The sequence below is a fragment of the Balaenoptera musculus genome, chromosome X (assembly GCF_009873245.2).
Source record: "Balaenoptera musculus isolate JJ_BM4_2016_0621 chromosome X, mBalMus1.pri.v3, whole genome shotgun sequence".
Taxonomy (NCBI): domain Eukaryota; kingdom Metazoa; phylum Chordata; class Mammalia; order Artiodactyla; family Balaenopteridae; genus Balaenoptera; species Balaenoptera musculus.
In genome coordinates, this window is record NC_045806.1 from 101,059,207 (window position 1) to 101,072,590 (window position 13,384).

Below are 13,384 nucleotides of genomic sequence, written 5' to 3' on the forward strand. Positions count from 1 at the left end.
CCACAGAGAAGAGAGATAAGAGGCCTCAAAGGGGGAAGATGGACTCCTACCTGTTTTGAATGTACCGTGTTGTTGTTCCTGTCCAAAATGAGACTGTAAACTCTTAAGGCCAGGGAAGGTATCCGAAAATATTAAACCCTCTTTTATTGTGTCTCACATTTCACACGGTGCTGAACAACTGTGTAAATGCAGAGTAAATACTTACTGAGTTGAGTATTTCATTGATTGAGAATAAAATAATGCCAAGTCTTCATAAGGGAGGATTAACTGGCTAATTTTCAGGACAATGATAAAGGTCATTCTAATTCATGTACTTATATTCCTTAGAAGGGTGTATGGATGGGCCAGCTGATAACAGCCCACAGTGGTACCCTTTCTAGGAGGATTTGTATTTTAACCAGGGACTTTTCAAGACCAAAAAAAAGAAAAAAAAAGTGGGCCTTGTTCTAATTCATGTAATTATATTCCTTAGAAGGGTGTATGGAAGTGCTAGCTATTTTAAAAATTACAAAAATTAGTGCCATACAAAGATAAACTTTTATGCTAATATACAGGATAGCTGAATCCTGTTAATATCCAACTACATGGTAGTAATAATAGCTCCCAATCTGACACGGTTATCTAAGCCCTTCAGTTTTCCACATTACATGTTAGCTCTAAAAGCACAGATACTTGACTCTTGAGCTCTAGCTCACTTTGAATGACCCAGTAGTCTAACCTACTAGTTAAGTTTTCCATGAAATATCCTTAAGTGAGTTTTGTAGGAAAATATTTTTTCTTTTTTTTCTTAGTGATTAATAAAAATCTCCCTTTTGAGGACTTCCCTGGTGGTGCAGTGGTTAAGAATCCGCCTGCCGCTGCAGGGGACACGGGTTCGAGCCCTGGTCCGGGAAGATGCCATATGCCACAGAGCAACTAAGCCCGTGAGCCACAACGACTGAAGCCTGCACGCCCTAGATCACGTGCTCCACAACAAGAGAAGCCACCACATTGAGAAGGCTGCACCACAACAAAAGAGTAACCCCTGCTCGCCACAACTAGAGAAAGCCCGTGCGCAGCAACAAAGACCCAACGCAGCCAAAAATAAAATAAATAAATAAATTTATATAAATAAGTAAATTAATTAATTAAAAAAAATCTTCCTTTTGACATTTTACAGTCTTAATTTATTTTGTGCCATGTCAATTCTCACATATTTAGCGCATCTTAATATGGATACGTAATTTATGTAATTTTTTTAATTTAACATTTACATTTTGTGGCACAAACCAACTTAGATATTACTATGTGATGTATGAAGACCAGGACTTTGTGTCTTTTTGTAACTTTGGACCAATTTAAAAGGAAGAAAAACCCACATTGCTTTGTAAAACATCTTTTACATCAAGAATCGACTAATTGGGGCTAGCTAAAACATAAGCTTATGTTCTATATACCCAAATGTTTGCCAACCAACATTAAAGACATTCTCAGCATTAAAATTCATTTTTCAAGGTTAACTCAATGAAACCACAATAATCAAGTTGTGCAATGTAGGACACCATACAATTATGGCCATTATCAGACTAAACCCGATTGGGCACCTAACATATTCCATATATAGAATCTTTCATCTTGTGAGTTCAACTCATATCTTAGAAACATTAATAAAACTTTACAATGCTGCCAGATGAGGTACAGTTATTATTGGCCTTCTTTTAATCAAGTAAATAAATAAATCTGTAGCTATTTATAAAGGTAAGTATATGCATAAAGGAAGAGATACAAATAAAGACAGAGGACTATCTAATGTCCATTCCCCTATTTTTGTAGGCATCTCTCTAAAAAGGCAGAGTGTAACCAGTTTCCCTTTTTTGATCGTGGAGATTCCCCAGGGTGCGTGGTTTGGGGTCTTCTCCAGACATCTCTGAGGAGGGGCTTGTCAGTGAATAGTCACTCCTTGAAGCCTTGTTATCCATGGGTGGGATTTTCCTTAAAAATAGGAGATACTGCTTTCTCAGAAAGATGTTCCTGCAGCAAGCATTGTTTAAGAATGTGTCCAGAAAAGACAACTGCTGGGTAAAAGCTGGTCCATGTTCTCTACCCACTTTTCGGAAGGACCATCTCTGAAGGAGGGAAATACAGAGGAGTCAAACCTAGCAGTGGTGACGTAGTAAACATTATACCATAATAAGGGTTTTGTTATGCTATCAGTAGTAAGGGACCGCTAGGGGATGACTGAGGAGGCCAAAGCTTAAGCAATGATGATCCAGCTACACAATGTGAATTCACCCTTTGTCCATCCTGGAGTTGCTTTATAAAGCAAGGAAGTTAATAACAAATCCTGAACCTATGGTGTTCAGTAAAATGTAAATAAATGACACAGATCTCATGTTTTTAACAAAATCATTTCTCTTCTATGTAAAGTTAGCAACTGAAGATTTACTGACTTGGGTACATCAACCATTAGAGTACTTATCTCCTTATCTCAGAGGTTTTATCTACTGTCATAACCTGTGAACCATCTGGAAAGTAGATTTTTAAGGACCAACAGTTAGGGGCAGGCAGTTTCCCCTGGGGGTTTGGGAGTGGCGGACAGATCAGTCACAGATTACTTCTTCCTTTGGTGCTGTCAAGCACTTGCTTATTAAGGAGTTGCTGGGCCTATTTTTAACCTTCTGTTCACTTTATCAATGCCTCTCACAGCCCTTCCACCCCCACCCTGCTTTAAGGTTTGATCTTCCAATGGCATTCAGCTTTTCTTAAGAGGAGGGCCAATTTACGTTTAAATCAGAGGTTCCCAACTCTAACTGCACAACAGAATTGCCTGGGGAGTTTTTTAAAAAACACCTTTGCCCAGGTCTGCACCTAGTCCAACAGAATTAGAATCTCAGTGAGTAGGGCCTCAATTATCAGTTTTTTTAAGAAGCTCTCTGGGTGATTCTACATAACTCCAGGGCTGAGGCAACAGCTGTAGGTGAAATAAGGACCACTGTGATCTGAATGAGGCTGATAAGCCTTTGTATTCCTTTTAATGCCTGAAATTTCACAATTATTTATTCACTCCTTTTGATAAAAATAGCCGCCTTCTCTAGAAATCCTTTTTTCAAATGCAAATTAGCCAGGGAGACTTAGTTCCTGACCCTTTTAGGTGAATGCTTCTTGGGAACAAAGGATAATACAAAAGTCCTAAGTGCCTGGAGGTAAACAGAACTATGTGTAGGCATTGCAATGTGGGTAGGGGAGGAAAGTTACCATCAAGGGAGGAAAGATTTCTGAGAGTACATTTTGCTGACCTCACAGTATTGCCTGGGGCCAACCCTGCTTTGAGAGGACTGCATATTGAGCATCAAGTCAAATTTGACAGCTTATCTCAGCTGCCAAAATCATGTTAAAAGAAAATTTAAATTTTTTAAAGAAGCAAAACAAAGAGCAGACATTGGAAATGTAGGTTTGGAGCTATCCATAGATGCCCAACTTTTGAATTATCACTCACCATATGGATGTTTCTATTGCCAAATGATCTGTTTTTCCTGATTCTATTAAATGTTCTTTATTCCCACAGATAGCATTATCTCTCTTGCCAATTCATTTGGTCATTCAACAAAAATGTATTGAGCAAACTACTCTGGGCAAGGCATGGTGCTAGATGTCATAAGGGAATACAGAACTAATACGAAATTCCATTTGCAGTTGATTTTACAGTTTTTCAAAGCACTTTCACACACAATCTTATTTTATCCTCATAACCACACTGTGAAATAGGTCAAGTGTCATCCCCATTTTACAGATGAGAAACATGCTCAGGGCAGGAGGTTAAAATGACTTGCCAAAGTCACAAAGCACAGACTTAAACCAAACCCAGCTTTTCTCTAACTCCAAATACAGTACTTCCCATAGTTTATAATTTAGTAAGGAGACATGCCATAAAAACGTTTCAAGTAATAGACAAGTTAGGAAAAAACGTTCAGAGCCCCACTCACCAGGAGGAAAAAATGAGGAATAATGAAACAACTCCTTTATGGAGATGAGCCAAATCACAGTGCCCAAAAGGAGCCCAAGCTTGGATTTAGTTCAGGCCATCATCAAGCACACAGCACACAGCACCAAGCAATGCACCTTCAAAGAGAGAGTGGCAATTTGGTTATAGAAAATCAGTCCATTCCCTGGCTGGACCCTCAGCCAGTGGCTGATCCTCACCAAAGGCTGAATCCAGCTCCTCCTAGCCAAATCCAAGCAAACACTGAACAAACCTTGCCCGAGGACCCATCATGATCCAGTCACTGAGTATACAAAGACAATCCTTGCCCTCAAACAGTTCTCAACTGGCCTAGTGGGCGAGGCATACAACTACAGGACAGAGCAGATAAAGGCTGGTAATAGGAACACACAGGAGAGACACCTGCACAGCCTAGGAAGGTAGGGTGTGGTGGGGTGGAGAAAGGGTAGGGGTGGGGAGTTAAGAATAGCTTCCAGAGAAAGTAAATTTAAATCCCAGAGGGTAAGTGGGAATTAGCCAGGAAAGGGGAGTGGGAAGGAGCGGGGGCGGGGCACAGAAAAGAAAAATGGGGAGCACAGTTAAATCCTGAAGGTGAGAGAGAATAAGGCATATTCAGGAAATTGCAAGGAGACTAGTTCTCGGGAGTAGTTTCAGTCTTAACCAGAAACCCTGGAGTGCTCAGGACAGAAATCAAGGCAGCATCCCAGTCTCAAATCTGGTACAGCAATTCCTAGGCCTCTTAGCACTGGGCCTTACTTCTATACTCTACTTGCTGTTGGAGCTGTGGCTACTGATAATAATTCTTGCTTTGAGCCACACTGGTTCAGGAATTGGAGAAGTTGGGCTCATCATTACATATAGGAGCTCAGAATCACAAAGGGCAGGAGGAGGGGGTGATGAGGCATGGGAAATAAGATAATGAGAAAGAAATGAGATGACACAGATGCACGTATGACTGCAATATTGGACAATGCTACAGGAATTCAGACGAACTAGAGCAGGGTTTGGGAAATGATGGCCAGTGGACCAAACTCAGCCAGCTGCCTATCTTTATAAAAAACGTTTTATTGGAACACTGCCATACTCATTCATCTACATATTTTCTGTGGCTGCTTTTGTGCTAAAACAACAGAGTTCAGAAGCTGCAACAGACCATATGGCCCGCAGAGCGTAAAATATTTCCTACCTAGTCGTTTACAGAAAAAAGAATTGCTGGGTTTCCCTGGTGGCGCAGTGGTTGAGAGTCTGCCTGCCGGTGTGGCGGACGCGGGTTCGAGCCCTGGTCTGGGAGGATCCCGCATGCCGCGGAGCGGCTGGGCCCGTGAGCCACAACGACTGAGCTTGCGCGTCTGGAGCCTGTGCTCCGCAACGGGAGAGGCCGCGACAGTGAGAGGCCCGCGCACCGCGATGAAGAGTGGCCCCCACTTGCCGCAGCTGGAGAGGGCCCTCGCGTGGAGGCGGGGACCCGGCACAGCCGTAAATGAATAGATAAATAAATAAAAATTAAAAAAAAAATTGCTGACCCTTGCTCTTAAATACGCTAAGTGCTAAAAAAAGATACATGGAGAATGTTTAGTGGTGGCACAAAGGACGAAGTGATTCAAAACATGCTAAGGATTTTCTGTTCCTAGTCTGCATCACCTTTGACACAGACTTCAAAGAATGGCAAGAGAATATTCTTCGACAGAATGACTAAATGTGGTATATTCACACAAGAAAATACTACACAGCATTGAAAAATAAATTGCAGTTACATGCATAAATCACAGAAATAATGTTACATGAGAAAAGCAAATCACAGAATACATACATACAATTTGGTAATTTTTTGGTAAAGCTCAAAAATAAGAAAACTCATGGATATATAATGTGATAAAACTTAAAATATAGAAGGGAAATAATAAACACAAAATCCATGATAGGGGACTGCTTTAGGGGAAGCAAAGGGGGAGAATTTAGGTAGATTCAAAAGCATTGGTAGTGTTCTAGTTCTTAAGCTGATGATGGGTTCTTGGATTTTTGTTTTATTATTATGCTCCATAAATTACATGTCACACATATTCTTATGTATATATTAAAATTATATAATAAAAAGTTTTAAAAAGTATAAAGACAGCAAGTGGTGATCAGTTGAATGCTAGAGCATAGCAGTTTGGAGAATGAATACCTGGAAGAGATGGCAAATGACAACTAGGGCTGATTTTTGGAACATTTAAGCATTTCTCCTGGATTCCCTGAAATTACTCAGGAGCTGGAGGAATCGCCATCCTAACTGGTGGAAGAATAGACTTCCCATGGTCCAGAAGATGGGGGCTTGGAATTGTTATTTGTATATTAATTATACAAATATGAACTTAATTTGTAGTATCAGGATGGTGAGATCTGGAAATCTACGGGTTACCTGAAAAAGGGAACAATGTGTACAAAGACATGGAAGTATGAGGAAAATCATGGCCCATTTAAGCAAATGCAAGCATGACCATGCTGTGTGACTGATGTGCAATAGGCCTACAGGACGGATGGCGGGAGATGAAGACAGGCAGGGTTCAGATCATGACAAACTTTGTACGTCATGCTCCAGAGTTTGGATTCGCTCCATTAGGTCATGGGTAACCCACTGAAGGGCTTCAAGCAGTGAAGGGAGTAATACGATCAGCTGTACATTTAGATATGTCCAGGTCTCAACAACCTTTGACTACAAAATGAGGTGACAGCTCCCCCCAATCCCCAAAGGTAATCTCAGTTAACAGTTTGCTAATTAAAGATCTTTTTCTATATATTTAGCTATATACAGAGTTTTTGCTTTTTTAAAAAAATAGTTCACACTGTGTGAATTGTTCTGTGACTTTTATTTCGCTTAATATTATATCATGGACATATTTCCGTGTCAGTATTCATAGATTTACCTCACCATTTTTGCGGGCAGCATAGTACATTTAGCCCTCTGTATCCACCAGTTCTGCATCAGTGGATCCGGAGGGTGGAATGTACTATACCATTTCAGGTAAGGGACTTGAACATCGGGGATTTTGTTATTCCTGCAGGGGGTGGGGGGGAGGTGAGGGCAAGGGGAAGGGGGGAGGGGGGGAGGTGGCGGGAGGGGGAGGGGGGAGGGAGAGGAAGGGGGAGGGCGGTGGGGCGAGGGGGTCCTGGAACCAATCCACGGTGGATACCAAGGGACAACTGTATATGGATGTACATATTCCTGTCATTTTTAAAAAATTCTAATTATCACACTGTCTTGTCCCTTTTTCCCCTTTCCTTACTTTTGCTGGACCGACTGAATTTCCTTTTTTCCTTCTTTTTTAACTATTAGTGGCTGGGAAGTTCTATGAACTATTTATATTCTATTAATGGTTACCTTTCGGTTTTGTTTATTTATACAAATGACACACAAACACATTTTTGTAAAAAAGAATACAAAAACAATATAGAAGAACATAGGATAAAGAGAAGAAGTGTCCCTTCACTGTTAAGTTTGGTGCACAGCCTTCCTCAGCATTTATGTACATATATATTTATATTTATACAAATAAGCTTTACTGTCTTTTTAAAAAATGGTATCATTACTGTACATATAGTTCTACAATTTGCTTTTTAAACCTAATATACATTGGAGATCTTTTCATGATAGTACATGGAGATCTATCTAATTCTTTTTAAAGCCTGTACTATTTGGTAATAAAAACATACCACATTTCATGTAATCATTCCCCTATTTTGGGACGTTTGGTTACTTCCAATTTTTTGCTACTACAAACATGCAGCAATGAACATCCTGTAACATATATCTTTGTGCATGTGTAAAAGTATTTCCGAGAAACCATATGATCATCTCCAGAGATGCAGAGAAAGTTTCGACAAAATTCAACACCCATTTATGATAAAAACCCTCCAGAAAGTAGGCATAGCGGGAACTTTCCTCAACATAATAAAGGCCATATATGACAAACCTACAACCAACATCGTCCTCAATGGTGAAAAACTAAAACCATTTCCACTAAGATCAGGAACAAGAAAAGGTTGCCCACTCTTACCACTATTATTCAACATAGTTTTGGAAGTTTTAGCCACAGCAATCAGAAGAAAAAGAAATAAAAGGAATCCAAATCAGAAAAGAAGTAAAGCTGTCACTGTTTGCAGATGACATGATACTATACATAGAGAATCCTAAAGATGCTACCAGAAAACTACTAGAGCTAATCAATGAATCTGGTAAAGTACCAGGATACAAATTAATGCACAGAAAACTCTTGCATTCCTATACACTAGTGATGAAAAATCTGAAAGTGAAATTAAGAAAACACTCCCAATTACCATTGCAACAAAAAGAATAAAATATCTAGGAATAAACCTACCTAAGGAGACAAAAGACCTGTATGCAGAAAATTATAAGACACTGATGAAAGAAAGTAAAGATGATACAAATAGATGGAGAGATATATCATGTTCTTGGATTGGAAGAATCAACATTGTGAAAATGACTCTACTACCCAAAGCAATCTACAGATTCAATGCAATCCCTATCAAACTACCACTGGCATTTTTCACAGAACTAGAACAAAAAAATCCACAATTTGTATGGAAACACAAAAGACCCCGAATAGCCAAAGCAATCTTGAGAACGAAAAATGGAGCTGGAGGAATCAGGCTCCCTGACTTCAGACTATATTACAAAGCTACAGTAATCAAGACAGTTTGGTACTGGCACAAAAACAGAAACATAGATCAATGGAACAGGATAGAAAGCCCAGAGATAAACCCACGCACATATGGTCACCTTATCTTTGATAAAGGAGGCAAGCATATACAGTGGAGAAAAGACAGCCTCTTCAATAAGTGGTGCTGGGAAAACTGGACAGCTACATGTAAAAGTATGAAATTAGAACACTCCCTAACACCATACACAAAAATAAACTCAAAATGGATTAAAGACCTAAATGTAAGGCCAGACACTATCAAACTCTGAGAAGAAAACATAGGCAGAACACTCTATGACATAAATCACAGCAAGATCCTTTTTGACCCAGCTCCTAGAGAAATGGAAATAAAAACAAAAATAAACAAATGGGACCTAATGAAACTTAAAAGCTTTTGCACAGCAAAGGAAACCATAAACAAGACGAAAAGACAACCCTCAGAATGGGAGAAAATATTTGCAAATGAAGCAACTGACAAAGGATTAATCTCCAAAATTTACAAGCACCTCATGCAGCTCAATATTAAAAAAAACAAACAACCCAATCCAAAAATGGGCAGAAGACCTAAATAGACATTTCTCCAAAGAAGATATACAGATTGCCAACAGACATATGAAAGAATGCTCAACATCATTAACCATTAGAGAAATGCAAATCAAAACTACAATGAGATATCATCTCACACCGGTCAGAATGGCCATCATCAAAAAATCTAGAAACAATAAATGCTGGAGAGGGTGTGGAGAAAAGGGAACACTCTTGCACTGTTGGTGGGAGTGTTAATTGATACAGCCACTATGGAGAACAGTATGGAGGTTCCTTAAAAAACTAAAAATAGAACTACCATACGACCCAGCAATCCCACTACTGGGCATATACCCTGAGAAAACCATAATTCAAAGAGTCATGTACCAAAATGTTCACTGCAGCTCTATTTACAATAGCCAGGACATGAAAGCAACCTAAGTGTCCATCAACAGATGAATGGATAAAGAAGATGTGGCACATATATACAATGGAATATTACTCAGCCATAAAAGGAAACGAAATTGAGTTATTTGTAGTGAGGTGGATGGACCTAGAGTCTGTCATACAGAGTGAAGTAAGTCAGAAAGAGAAAAACAAATACAGTATGCTAACACATATATATGGAATCTAAAAAAAAAAAAAAAGATTCTGACGAACCTAGGGGCAGGACAGGAAAAAAGACGCAGACATAGAGAATGGACTTGAGGATATGGGGAGGGGGAAGGGTAAGCTGGGACGAAGTGAGAGAGTGGCATGGACATATATACACTACCAAATGTAAAATAGATAGCTAGTGGGAAGCAGCCGCATAGCACAGGGAGATCAGCTCGGTGCTTTGTGACCACCTAGAGGGGTGGGATAGGGAGGGTGGGAGGGAGGGAGACGCAAGAAGGAAGAGATATGGGGATATGTGTATATGTATAACTGATTCACTTTGTTATAAAGCAAAAACTAACACACCATTGTAAAGCAATTATACTCCAATAAAGATGTTAAGAAAAAAAGAAGGTATATTTAAATTTCGATAGACTGCCATATTACCCTTAAGGAATGTTGCACATACACATCCACCTTCAGAATGACCACTGATTGCCCACACCATTAGCAACACTAAATATTATGAAACTTTAAAAAGTTTTTGTCAAAATACTACATGAGTTCATTCTCACTATAAAACAACCACAACACAGCAAAAGTAGAATTGCCCACTTGACCACCATCCCCTGATCCCTCTCAGGAAACTGATTTCCACCTTGCTATTAATTTTTTATAATGGTTTCATTCTGCTTGATCTTCTTAGTAATAGCTTAATAATTTACTCAAGCTTCTTAGACATATTCTTTCTTTCTTTCTTTCTTTCTTTCTTTCTTTCTTTCTTTCTTTCTTTCTTTCTTTCTTTCTTTCTTTCTTTCTTTCTTTCTTTCTTTCTTTCTTTCTTTCTTTTTGGCTGCGTTGGGTATTCATTGCTGTGCGCAGGCTTTCTCTAGTTGCGGTGAGTGGGGGCTACTCTTCATTGCAGTGCGCGGGCTTCCCATTGTGGTGGCTTCTCTTGTTGTGGAGCACGGGTTCTAGGCGCGTGGGCTCAGTAGTTGTGGCTTGTGGGCTCTAGAGCACAGGCTCAGTAGTTGTGGCACACGGGCTTAGTTGCTCCGTGGCATGTGGGATCTTCCCAGACTAGGGCTCGAACCCGTGTCCACTGCATTGGCAGGCAGATTCTTTTTTTTTTTTTTAACATCTTTATTGGAATATTTTTGACCGTTCTAATTATTCTTTTTTTTTAATTAATTATTTTTGGCTGCATTGGGTCTTCAGGCTTCCTCTAGTTGCGGCGAGCGGGGGCTACTCTTCGTTGCGGTGCGCGGGCTTCTTGCTGTGGTGGCTCCTCTTGTTGAGGAGCACAGGCTCTAGGTGTGTGGGCTCAGTAGTTGTGGCACGTGGGCTCACGGGCTCTAGAGTGCAGGTTCAGTAGTTGTGGCGCACAGGCTTAGTTGCTCTGCAGCATGTGGGATCTTCCTGGACCAGGGCTCAAACCCATGTCCCCTGCATTGGTAGGTGGATTCTTAACCACTGCGCCACCAGGGAAGTCCCCGTTCTAGTTATTCTTTTCTAGTTATTCTTAACACACAATCCCAAAATTTAGTGGCTTAACACAAAAATGTAATAATAATTATTATTATATCTCATGCTTATTTGGGTCAAGAATTTAGACAAAGCACATCAAGCTCATTTTGGCTTCATGATGTCTGGGGCCTCAGCTGGGATGACTTGAATGGCTGAGAACTAGAATATTTGGGGGCGGGCTGGACACCTTCTTCTCCAGACAGCCTCTCCGCGTGGCAAGCTTGGGTCTTCTCACAGAAGGACGGACTCAGGGTAGGCAGACACATTACATGGTGCTTCAAGAGTCCAAGAGTAAGTGTTCCAAGAGGCCTAAGTGGAAGCTGCAAGGCTTCTTATGTCCTAGCCTTATACATTCCAGAATATCACTTCTGCTGCATTCTTTTGGTTAAGGAAGTCACTAAGACAAGCCCAGATTCAAGGAGAGAAGAATTAGACTCCAGAGAGGGAGAGGTGCTGAAGAATCAAGAGAGAAAAGGGATAATTGATAAGGCAAGGTTTCTGAGAAAATGGAAAAGAATGGAATTCCAAGGGCAGGTGGAGAAATGGGTCTCAGAAGGAGGAGTAGTTCTTCTATTGTTAGAAGAATGAGAAAAGTTAAATGGAACGGGATGAAGGTAGACAGTTGCAAGTTGTATGTTTGGTACCAGGCAGATGAAGGCAATCCCATCTTCCTTTCCATTTTATGTATAAAGTAGGATGTGATGGTTAGGGGAGGGGTGGCAAAAATTTGAGAAAAGTGGAGAAGGTTTGAAATAGTTCAGAATAACTTAATAAGAGATAAGATTGGGGTTGCTGGCCAGACTTTCAGGCATATTTGAAGTAAAATATTTCTCTAAGAAATCATCAGATCATGTGAATAAGTAAGGATATACAGAAGTTCATAACACTACTCAACAAGGTTGAATATATATATATATATACATATATATATATAAGATATATGAGATTACCCTGTCCAAACATAGAATGTGTTTTCTTTGCAAATACGCATAGAACATTTGCCAAAATGACTCATTTATTAGCCTGCAAAAATGCAGAAATCATAGGAGTAACAGTCTCTGATCACAGTGCAATAACATTACAAATTAGCAACAGAAAGAGTCCCCAAAATCAACACCCTTAGATAACAGCTTTCTTGAGATAGAATTTATATGCCATAAAATTCACCCCTTTAAAGCATACAATTCAATGATTTTAGTATATTCACAGAGTTGTGCAACCATTGCCACATTCTAATTTTAGAACCTTGTCATCACCCCATAAAGAAATCCTGTCCCTTTCCTCAGCTGCCACTTAGGTGGCTAAGGCCGCGTTGGGGTGAGGCCCTCACATCATCGGGCGACTAGAACCACGCCAGGCAGCCCCTGCCTAGCACTCGCCCGCACCATGGCCTCCGTCTTAGAGCTCGCCTGCATCTACTCCGTCCTCATCCTGCACGACGATGAGGTGACGGTCACGGAGGATAAAATCAATGCCCTCATTAAAGCAGCTGGTGTAAATGTTGAACCTTTCTGGCCAGGCTTGTTTGCAAAGGCTTTGGCCAGTGTCAACATTGGGAGCCTCATCTGCAATGTGGGGGCTGGTGGACCTGCACCAGCAGGAGGTCCTGCCTCCTCCACCACTGCTGCCCCAGCTGAGGAAAGTAGAAGCAAAGAAAGAAGAATGTGAAGAATCTGATGATGACATGGGCTTTGGTCTTTTTGACTAAACCTCTTTAGTAACACGTTCAATAAAGAGCAGAGCTCTTTGCTGACAAAAAAAAAAGAAATCCTGTGTTCATTAGCTGACACATCCTATTCCCACCTTTCCCCATACCCTGGCAACCACTAATCTACTTTCTGTCTCTATGTATTTGCCTATTCTGGACGTTTCATATAAATGGAACTATACAATATGTGGTCTTTTGTGATTGGCTTCTTTTACTTAGCCTAATATTCTCAAGGCTCATCCATGTAGTAGCATGCATCAGAACTTCATTCCTTTTTATGGCTGAATCATATTCCATTGTATGGGTAAGCCATATTTGTTTATTTCACCAGTTGAAGGATATTTGTGT

At 40.3% G+C, this 13,384-nt stretch overlaps 1 pseudogene; it reads left to right on the top strand.

Annotated features, from left to right (window-relative positions):
- Positions 1 to 12,694: 12,694 nt before the first annotated feature.
- Positions 12,695 to 13,076, top strand: LOC118888940 (annotated as a pseudogene).
- Positions 13,077 to 13,384: the final 308 nt, after the last annotated feature.